The sequence below is a fragment of the Phoca vitulina genome, unplaced genomic scaffold (genome assembly GCF_004348235.1).
Source record: "Phoca vitulina isolate PV1807 unplaced genomic scaffold, GSC_HSeal_1.0 scaffold24, whole genome shotgun sequence".
NCBI classification, from domain to species: domain Eukaryota; kingdom Metazoa; phylum Chordata; class Mammalia; order Carnivora; family Phocidae; genus Phoca; species Phoca vitulina.
This window is the reverse complement of record NW_022589727.1, coordinates 17714289-17726406: the sequence shown is the minus strand read 5'-3', so window position 1 is coordinate 17726406 and position 12118 is coordinate 17714289.

Here is a 12118-nt window from a genome sequence, read left to right as displayed (position 1 = left end):
TTCTGGTTGGATTAATTTGCTAGAGTGGCTCACAGAACTCAGGAAGGCATTCTGCTTACTTGATTATGGGTTTATTAAAAAAAGATATAACTCAGAAACAGCCTGATGGAAGAGATGCATAGGGCAAAGCCAGTAGGAAAGGGCTCTCTATGGAGCATTCCGCCCTCCTTGTTTGTCCATGTTCACCAACCTGGAAGCTCTCTGAGCTGTCTTTTTGGACTTTTATGGAGGCTTCATTTCATAGGCTTGATTAAACCATTAGGCCCTGGCAATTGATTCAACCTCCAGCCAGCCCCTCCCCTCTCCTCAGAGGTCAGGGGTGGAACTAAAAATTACACCCTTTTAATCACACATTTGGTTTCCCTGGAAACCAGCACGCCCCCGCCCCCACCCCCGGGACTTACCAAAAGTTACATCATTGCTTAAACTCAGGTGTGGTTGAAAGGGGCTTGTTATGAATAACAAGACACTTACGCCTTTTGGCTGGAGCTGTTTCAAGAACCAAAGACAAAAGACCAAATATTATAACAAAGATGCTCTTATCACTTAGGAAATTCCTAGGCTTCTAGGACTTCTGGGCCAGAAATAGGGATAAAGACCAAATATATATTTCTAATTATAAATCACAATATCACAGCATGTAAAAACCATTCTTAGTTCAGGCGCTGAACTATGGTCCGTGAGCCGTCATTTGCCGACCCCCCGGTGTAGACCAGGTAGAAAGAGAAAGAAAGGCAAGTCAAAAATTATAATGCTTACAGATGGATTTTGATTTCTGAACCTAGGGAAGAGTTTTTTTGTTTTGATTTGCTTTTTGTTTTTCCATTAGCCCTGGTTTTGAGTTATATATACTGCTTAGGGGAACGATAAAGTTAATTCATATATCAGGACACAAAAAATGCAGGCTACCCTAGTAGCACGACCCATTTCATAAATCTAAACATAGGTCAGCCTACACTTACGGGAATTGCATCTCAAGTAAACCCAACGTGTATCAATCACAAACCAACTCAGCCTTAGCTAGCTTACCCTACCCTAAAGTAGGACCTGCTAGCCTTTTAAGGAACCTCTGACTCCCTAGCCAACCATGCCCTGTTTCTGCTCACCTCTCCTAATGCTCTATAAAACTCACTCTTGCCCAAAATCCCTCCGAAAGAATGCTCTGCTGCTTGTGAGGCACTGTAGTCCCCTAACCTGTGGGTTGTTTTCCCTTGAATAAAGGACGTGAAACTCTTTACCAAATTGTGTTATTGTCATTTGACAGGCAAGAGGTAAATCACAACTATGTGTAATTAAGGAGAATTAGATTTGCAAATCAGAGTTGGATTTAAATTTTGGTTCCATGCTTTGGACAAGGAAGCCATTTTGGACAAGTTACTTAACTTCTTTGAGCCTTATTTTTTTCATCTGTAAAATGAGGCTAATAATCCTTCCTCACAGGGCTTTTGGAGGGTTGAATGAAATGAGATCATGGGTGAAATGTTACTAGTCTAAAGTTTCCCACATAGCGGGAGCTAAATAGATGAAGGTCAGCATGTTTCTTAAAGAAGCGAAATCAGATTGGTCTGAAATCAATGATATTGGTGCTGAATATGCCACCCCGAAATCTGCCTCTTCACACAGCAGAAGATCTGAAAACTGAGTAAAAGTTACCTTTTTGTAATGGAAATCTACATTTATAAGGGAAATTTACATTGGAAAGGGGTCCGGTACCAGGAAGAGAGTGATTACCAGATAACAACTTTTTCACCTGAGAGTCTTATCTGCAAGGTAGGGCAGGCTTTGCTTACCAATCATTTCCTCATTTCCTCCTCTGTCTTCCTGTAAATTACCTCCTCTCCCACAACACTTACTGTCTTCAGCGGGAAATGCTATTTAAGGTAGTGGCTTGGACAATCTCAGGAGTTTTACTTATTTTTCCTGGGTATCTCCCACGTATACATGAGGCATACACATTAATAAACTTCTGCTTTTTTTCTTTTGTTAAATCTGTTTTTTATTACAGGGAGTCTTTGCCAAGAACTCAGAGGGTATAAGGAAAAGTCATTTTTTTCTCCTCTATAATGCAAAAGGGTGTCAAAAGAAAAGCCAAGTGAGAGATGATGGTGACCTGAATGGAGCTATTGATGGTGGGGAAAGATGGAAGTGGATGGATGTAAGACATATTTAGGAGGCAAAACTGAGAGAACTTGGTGATTGGAAGTGAAGGTTGAGGCAAAGAGAGGAGTTAAGATTGGCATTCAAGCACTGGGCTGGCAATTGGGTAGACAATAGTGCCATTTGCATCTAACATGGTTTCCTAATTGGGAAGCCATTTTATTGCCCCTTAGATGCCTGGAACCCTTCATTGCTGTTGCTCTTCTGTCTTACTCATGTACATGATGCACTTCAGGTATCTGCCTGCTGAATGCTGCCAGCCTGGATGTGATGATTTTGTTTTGGCTGGCCCAGATGCATTAGGTTGGACAAAAGGGAAGCCAGACATCAGAGGAATTGGATTTCCTGAGAAAAGAACCCAAAGAAACTTCCTTAGGGGGAAAAAAAAAAGAAAAGAAAGTGAGCAATTAAACATTATGGGATGATCTCAAGTCAAAGTGGAGATGCTCTTTGGAGCCAAGACAGGAGAGTGAGTCAGGAAACCAGCAGCGGAATACAGGAAGAAAGAATGTTGGCTTGGGTACAGCTGTGGTTCTCAGCGAGCGGGAAGTGTAGAAGGGTGTGGATCAGAAGTCTCAAAAGCATTTTCCTCTTTTCAACAAGAAACGCCGCTATGGAGTCAAGCACGCACAGCAGCACAGCCTGAAGCAAAGGGGTAGTTTAGATTTAAAATGGAAAGAGGTATTGTCATAAAAGGGATGTAGGCAGGATTGAACAATTTGTCAAGGTAAGACTGTCGAATATGTAGAAGAAAAATGCCTATAGGTTTAAAAAACATTTAGAAAACCAAGGCAGTATAGATGAAGTAGGCATCAATGTTGACTCTTTGGGGAAACTTGTTCTTCTTTTAAGCTCACTCTTTTTCATTTTTTGTTTTTATCTATGTCTGATTCTAGTAATAACAATGCTTAAAAACTAATAAGAATCATTGGATCTGACACCAAAAGCACAGGCAAGGAAAGTAAAACTAGACAAATCGGACTACTTCAAAATAAAAAACCTTGCATCAAAGGACACAATTGACAGAGTGACAAAGCAACCCATGGAACGGGAGAAAATATTTGCAAGTCATGTACCTGGTAAAGGAGTTGATACCCAGAATATAGAGAACTCCTAAAATTCAACAACCCAAAACCCCCCAATTTAAAATTGGGCAAAGTACTTGAATAGGTATTTATTCATAGACTATATACAAATGGCACATGAACAGATGTCCAACATCATTAATCTTTAGGGAAATGCAAATCAAAACCATAATGAGAAATCACATCATACCCATTAAGATGGCTACTATGAAAAACCCCCCAAATAATAAGTGTTGGCAAGAGTATGGAGATATTGGAGCCCTTGTGCACTGCTGGTAGGAATATAAAATGGTACAGCCACTAGGGAAAACAGTATGGTGATTCCTCAAAAAATTAAACATAGAATTACCATATGATACAGCAATTCCCATTCTGGGTATATACCCCAAGAACTGAAAGCAGGGTCTTGGAGAGATATTTGCACATCTATATTCATAGCAGCATTATTCATGAAAGCCAAAAGGTAAAAGCAACCCAAGTGTCCATCAACAGTTAAATAGATACCCAAAATGTGTTATATACATTCAATGAGATATTATTTATCCTTAGGAAGGCATTTCTGACACTTGCTACAAAATGGATCGACTTTGAGGATATTATGCTAAGTGAAATAAGCCAGTCACAAAAGGACAAATACTGTATGATTCTTCTTAAAAAAATCCTAATTCCTCCCTTCTGTCCCTTGTGTCATTGCTGTCATTCATTTCATTTACATGTAAGCATATATATGATATCTACCTGACCCGGTACTCAGGGTCATTGAATTCATAGAGACAGAAAGTAAAATGGTGGGTTGCCAGGGGCTGAGAAGAAGGGAAAACTGGAAAATGGGAAATTGTTGGTAATGAGTGTAGAGTCTCAGTTTTGCCAAGATGAAGAGTTCTGGAGATAGGTTGTATAACAACTTAACACTGCTGAATGGCACACTTAAAAATGGTTTAGTTAGTAAATCTTAAGTTATGCGTCTTTGCTACAATTAAAAAAAGTAATAAGACCCTATATGGTGTAGGGTAGCCTTGGCTTTGTTTTAACTGTCATGAGGTGATGTGGCAGGCAGGAAGAAAGCTCCAGAGGGAGTAGCTGATGGAAGTTGTCCAAAGGCATTGGATGGGTCTGATCAATGTGAGAAAAAAAATCCCCAACTGAAATAAATGACTTAGGGGAATTGCATTGGTGGGAGGACCTACCGCTTATAGTTCATTATTTTATAAATCTATTGAGAACTTTTGCTTGGAACCGGAGTGCCAGAGGGCTAGAGAAAGAATCTTGTGAAATGAAGCAGAAGTAGGCACTGAGTCAGTCAGGTAGGATCTTGTAGACCCGGATAGGATCTTAAGAAGAGCAATGTGAAACAACGAAAGCATTTTAAGCAGAAGAGTGACACAATCAGATTTGTCTTTTAGGAAAAGAACTCTAGCTGCTTGGCAGAAAATGGATTGAAAATGAACAAGAGCGGATAATGAGAAGCACTTAAGAAGCTGTTGCAGTAATAAAGAATTAGTGGTAGTTTGGATTAGGATAATGGCAATGGAGATGAAGCTATGTAAATGAATTTGAAAGACATTTAGGAAGCAAATTTAGAATCTGGTGATGGATTGGGTAACAGGATGAGCCCCTGGCACAGATGCATATTCTGATACTCTCATAAATATACCTGTTAAAATGTCTTTGTTTATTTCCTGGGGGTTTCTTCAGGACTCCTTTTTCTAGGCTTTTGTGAGTTGCCGGCGATACACTTGTGTGCCGTCCCTCAACACAGGGACGACAAATGTGTGCCATGGTTTCCAAAACTGGAATATCACAGAACATCATTGGCATATGCCAGTTTTTTTTTTTTTTTTAAAGATTTTATTTATTTATTTGACAGAGAGAGACAGCGAGAGCAGGAACACAAGCAGGGGGAGTGGGAGAGGGAGAAGCGGGCTTCCTGCCGAGCAGGGAGCCGGATGTGGGACTCGATCCCAGGACCCTGGGACCATGACCTGAGCCGAAGGCAGACGCTGAACCACTGAGCCACCCAGGAGCGCCATATGCCAGTTTTTAAAAGTTCTTTTTAACTTTAATTAATTTTGTTTCATTTGGCTTGTTAGTTTGCAAATTAGTTACATATTCTAATTAGGATGAAAAAATAACTGGAGAAAGCTTGGGTTTTGTTTGCTTTGATTTTTAATAATTTGAATTTCCTTTTGACTTTTATTATAAGGGAGTGGAAAAACTAAATTTGGCTTTGCTAATACGATTGTATGGCACCTACCTACTGATGATGGAATCTATGACTCATTGTTGAAACTACTGAGTGAAGTCATAAAACTGTGTTTACAATATACGTTTACAGCTAATCCAAGTCCACTTTCAAATAACACTGTACTATTCCATGTGCCATAGGCAGTATGAATATGCTCTAATAACAAAAAAAATCCTAATTCCTCCCTTCTGTCCCTTGTGTCATTGCTGTCATTCATTTCATTTACATGTAAGCATATATATGATATCTACATAAGCATACATAACCAAATATATTACTGGTATTATTATTTTAAACAAACTGTTATCTGGGAGATCAATTAAGAATTAGAAAAATAGAAGTATTTACCTTCACTTATTCTTTATTCTTTCTAAATTTCCTTAGCTTATGTAGATCCAAGTTTCTGACCAATAGTATTTTCTTTCTCTCTAAAAAGCTTTTAACATTTCTTGCAAGGCAGGTCTACCGCCAAAAGTTCTCTCAATTTTTGTTTTTCTGAAAAAGTCTATTTCTCCCTCACTTTTGAAGGATAATTTTGCAGGGTTCTGGATTCTGGGTTGGTGGATTTTTCTCTCAACACTTTCAATATTTCACTGTACTCTCATCTTCCTGGCATAGTTTCTGAGAAGTTGGATGTAATTCTTGTCTTTGTTCTTTTATGGGTAAGGTGTTTTTTTCCTCTGAAATTGTATCAGGACTTTATCTTTCATTTTCTGTAAGTTTGAAATAATATGCCTAGGCGTAGTTTTTTGAGTGTTTATCCAGCTTAGTGTTCTCTAAGTTTCCTGGATCTATGGTTTGGTGTCTGTCTGACATTTGGGGAAATTCTCAGTCATTGATGTTTCAAATTTTTCTTCTGTTCCTTTCTCTCTTTCTTCACCTTCTGGTATTCTAATAATGCATATGTTACACCATTTGTAGTCGTCCCTCAGTCCTTGGATATTTTTTTCTTTCTTTCAGTCTTTGTTCTTTTTGCTTTTTGGCTTTCCGGGATTCTATATACATGTACTTGAGCTCAGAGGGTCTTTCTTTCAGCCATGTCCATATTTACTAATAAGCCCAGCAAAGGCATTCTTCATTTTTGTTACAGTGTTTTTTATCTCTAGCATTTATTTTCGGTTCTTTCTTAGGATTTCTACCTCTCTGCTTATATTGCCCATTTGTGCTTTTCTTTCTCTTTCAAAAAACTGGGGTATAACTGACATATAACATTATGTTAGTTTCAGATGTACAACATAATGTTTTGAGATTTGTATATATTGCAAAATTGTCACCACAGTAAGTCTAGTTACCATAAGTAGTTACATAGCTTTTTTTTCCTTGTGATGATAACTTTTAAGATTTACTCTTTTAGCAACTTTCAAATATTATTAACTATAGTCATCATGCTGTAGATTACATCCCCATGACTTACATAACTGGAAGATTGTAACTTTTGACCCCTTTTACCCATTTTGGCTATATTCCCTCCCACTCACTACCTCTGGCAGGCACCTATCTGTTCTCTGTATCTATGAGCTTGGTTGTTGTTGTTGTTGTTGTTGTTGTTTTAATTTTTAGACTCCACATACATGTGAGATCATATAGTATTTGTCTTTCTATGTCTGATTTATTTCACTTGACATAATGCCCTCGAGGTCCATCCATGGTATCACAAATGGCAAGATTTCATTCTTTTTTGTTTGTTTTATTTTTTTAATAAACATATAATGTATTATTTGTTTCAGGGGCATAGGTCTGTGATTCATCAGTCTTACACAAATCACAGTGCTCACCATAGTACCTACCCTCTCCAATGTCCATCACCCGGCCACCCCATCCCTCTTACCCCCCTCCACTCCAGCAACCCTCAGTTTGTTTCCTGAGATTAGGAGCCTCTTATGGTTTGTCTCCCTCGCTGGTTTCTTCTTATTTCACTTTTCCCTCCCTTCCCCTGTGATCCTCTGTCTTATTTCTCAAATTCCTCATATCACTGAGATCATATGATATTTGTCTTTCTCTGACTGACTTACTTTGCTTAGCATAATACCCTCTAGTTCCATCCACGTTGTTGCAAATGGCAAGATTTCATTTTTTTGATGGCTGCATAATATTCCATTGTATATATACACCACATCTTCTTTATCCATTCATCTGTTGATGGACATCTAGGCTCTTTCCATAGTTTGGCTATTGTGGACATTGCTGCTATAACATTGGGGTGCATGTGCCCCTTCGGATCACTACATTTGTATCTTTGGGGTAAATACCAGTAGTGCAATTGCTAGGTCGTAGGGTAGCTTTATTTTCAACTTTTTTGAGGAACCTCCATACTGTTTTCCAGAGTGGCCGCCCAACTTGCATTCCCACCAACAGTGTAAGAGGGTTCCCCTTTCTCCGCATCCCTGCCAACATCTGTCATTTCCTGACTTGTTAATTTTAGCCATTCTGACTGGTGTGAGGTGGTATTTCACTGAGGTTCTGATTTGTATTTCCCTGATGCCGAGTGATGTTGAACACTTTTTCATGTGTCTGTTGGCCATTTGGATGTCTTCTTTGCAGAAATGTCTGTTCATGTCTTCTGCCCACTTCTTGATTGGATTCTTTGTTCTTTGGGTGTTGAGTTTGATAAGTTCTTTATAGATTTTGGATACTAGCCCTTTATCTGATATGTCATTTGCAAATAAGATTTCATTCTTTTTATGGCTGAATGATATTCCATTTTATGTATGTATATACACTACATTTTCTTTTTCATTCATCCATCAATGGACACCTAGGTTGTTTCCATATCTTGGCTATTGTAAATAATGCTGCAATGAACACAGAGGTACATATATCTTTTCAAGTTAGTGTTTGCTCCTCCATTCTTGGATGCTGCTTATGTTACCCATTAGAACCCTTAGCATATTCATTATAGTTGTTTTAAATTCCCTGTCTGATAATTCCATCATCCCTGCCATGTTTGGTTTTGATGCTTGCTCCAACTCTTCAGATGATTTTTTGCCTTTTGGTATGCCTTGTAATTTTTTTTTTTTTTTTTTTGATAGCCAGATATGATGTACTGGGTAAAAAGAACTGCTGTAAATAGGCCTTTAGTGGTGTGGTAATGAGGTGTCAGGAGAGGCGAAGCATTCTATAGTCCTATGATTATGTCTGGTCTTTTAGTGAGCCCATGCCTCTGGACTGTGAACTGCACAAATATTTCCTACTCTCTTCCCTTAGGGGGGACAGGATGGCCAGAGTGGTCTGGAGTTGGGTGTTTCTGTTCCCCTAGATCTGTTAGGCTCTGATCTAACCCCAGCAGGTTAAGCTCTGGTTAATTAGTTTCCCTGAGGGCAGGCCTCGTTCAGAACAGAGTGCTCTGCCATATTTCAAAATGGTTCTTTTTCCCCTCCCCCCGCTGGAAGTATGAGGGAATTTTTCTGATGAATACCCTGGGAACTTGGTCAAGCTCTTGGAAATTAATCTCACAGTATTGTGGGGCTCTCCCTATGACTGGATCCCCTTGGAATTTTAAACTCTGAGTTGTCTGCACTGGTCCTCTAGCGATTCGTCAATTACAGTTCAGGTTTTCTTACCCTGGCACCAGTTTCTTAGTGTTTTCTGTTTTCAGACTTCCTGCTGTGATAACTCATCACTCCGTGTATTTGCTTGTCTGTCTTTCCAATCTTGAGGACAGCAGTTTGCCCTGTGTCCTTCCCTCTCTTATGCATCCAAGAAGAGTTGATTTTTCAGTCTGGTCAGCTTTTTACTTAGTAGGGTGGAGTAGTGAATTCCAAGCTGCTTACATGTGGAATCAGAAGTTCTAAGACCATGTTTGCTTATGTTCCCTAACTTGTTTACATATAATCATAATGACCAGATTTTAAATGAAATTCTATACTTAAGACTGAAAAATCACGCTGTTCAGCTCTGTCATCTGCCAATTATGCTGTTGTGCTTTTTAAAAAAATTTTTAGAAGAGCTTAAATGAATCTACATTGTTTGAATGCTAAAATGTGATTTAATATTGATCTTAAGTGCTGGTGAGTTTTCTTTTTAATATTGGCTTCCCTAATAATTTTATGTCTTGAATTTAAATGATTTCATGTCTTGAACCTTACATTTCTATTTCACAAGCTTGACATATACTTTATTTGATGTTTAAGATAGAAAGAAATTGTTAAACTGAATGGAAAATAAGAGTATTGTACTTGCATAAGAACAGACATAAAGATCAATGAACTAGAATTGAGAATCAAGAAATAAACCCATCCATTTATGGTCAGTTGATTTTCTACAAGGATTCCAAGGCAATTCAATGGGTAAAAAGTAGCCTTTCCAACAAATAGTGTCAACTTGATATCCACACGCAAAACAATGAAGTTGCACCCTTACCTCACACTATATATGAAAATTGGCTCAAATGTGTCAAAGACCTAAATATAAGAGCCAAAACTATAAAATTTATAGAAGAAAACATACTAGTAAATCTTCATGACCTTGGACTAGATAGTGGTTTCTTAGATGTGAAACCGAAGGCATAAGCAATTAAAAATAATAAATAGGAATTCATCAAAATTAAAAACTTCTATGCTTCAAAGGACATTATTAAGAAAGTAAAAACAACACACAGAATGGGAGTAAATGTTTGCAAATTGTATCCAATAAGGGTCTAGTATTTAGAATACATAAAGAAGTCTTTTTTTTTAAAAGCTTTTATTTATTTATTTGACAGAGAGAGACACAGTGAGAGAGGGAACACAAGCCGGGGGAGTGAGAGAGGGAGAAGCAAGCTTCCCGCGGAGCAGGGAGCCGGATGCAGGGCTCGATCCCAGGACCCCGGGATCATGACCTGAGCCAAAGGCAGACGCTTAACGACTGAGCCACCCAGGCGCCCCCATAAAGAAGTCTTAAAACTCAACAACAAACAACCCAATTGAAAATGCAGAATAGCCTCAGGAAGAAAAGAGCCTGGTCCTTCTATTTCCTCTTCATCCCTAAATTTAAAACTACTAGAAAACCTCTTCATGGTGATGGTTTTAGCCTCTTGTTTGTTAAAGGAGAGGGGACCTGTTGGGGACCTGCATGCAGAGTTCTGCTGGGTAAAGTTGTCTCTTGCTGTGTGCCTCTTGACATTAGCAAGATGAGTCTGTAATTCATCGTTCAGTTGCCTTATAGGTGCATGTCTTCACAGTCACTAGATGAGGCAGGGTGATATTTATTTCTGTTCTTAGTTATATGAGCATAATTAATGGATTAAGTTAAAGGATCTAAATAATGCCAAAAGGCCTTGGATCACTGGTCACAGTCCACTAAAATAAGTTCTTTAAATTCATTATTTAATAGCAAATTGCAAATTGATATACAAAAGCCTCTAGATGTTTAACAATCTTGATTAAAAGGGCTTAATCATGATTCTTTGAATGTTAAAGTCCATGATTATCAAACAGTCTTTGTGAATAGGTTCTACTGAATGGTGAACTCGCCTATGAAGATTACTGATAATAGACAGTTGATAGGATTTATTTATTTATTTATCTTTTAAAGATTTATTTATTTATTTATTTTAGAGAGAGCAAGCAGTGGGGAGGGGCAGAGCAAGAGGGAGAGCGAGTCCCAAGCAGACTGCGCTAAGTGTGAAGCCTGATGTGGGACTCGATTCCACGACCCCAAGATCACGACCCGAGCCAACACCACGTCAGTCACTTAACCGACTGAGCCCCCAGGTGCCCCAGGATTTATTTTTTTATATTTATGTTTATTTACAGAACTTGAATTTTTAAAGTATCATAAATACTTAAAAAAGAATAGTTAGACATACATCAGGAGTGATAGAAAAGGAAGTGCCCTGCCACATAAATTATAGCAACTTGACACCAGTAAATTTGAATAAATTCAAATAGAGTACCTGGAATGGAATTCTGAGCTACACACTTAGTCCACTCTATGTTCACACAAGGTAAGAGAATGAAATGTAGCCTAACATGATTTGTCATTCTTCTTTTTCCCAAATGTTACCCACCTGGCAGTTCCCTTCTGTGAAGGCAATTCCCCACAACCTAAGACCACAAGGCAAGACCTCCAACTCTGTTGGATTGCTTGCTCTTCCCACATGAAATTACAAAAAAAAAAAAAAAAAAAAATAGTTCAGATCACCATGCTCTGTCCATAAAATAAATCCTGTTTACCTTCTGGGCCAACCCACTCAGTGCCCCTTCACAATCTTTGCTCACAGTCATCTTGTTTACTTTTGTACCTTATCTTCTACTATAGACCCAGTCAGCAATGTATTTATCAGCCTTTCTTTCCTTCCCCTTTCACACTGAATGCTCTCTAGCGCCTCCAGTTTAGAGCCTGGAATCAAGAAATTACATTATACCAGGGCTGCCTTGCTTTTTTAATAGAAAGGCCTTCAAAGTTGACTAAGCATAAAAACTGGCTAGTTTGGAAAGGGACTTTGTAACTTTGGAAAGAATGTAAAAATTCCTAATGCCTCTTGTTAGTGAATTGATAATGAGTGAATGCAAAGAAGAATAAAGATTAAGGAGAGTGACAAATAGGGACAATCATTTGGAGTTTTTAAAAAGATCATTATCATTAATTTGCATGCCATGAATGAAAAATAATCAAATCAACCTTAAGTCAAATCTCTCTATGTAATGTGTAT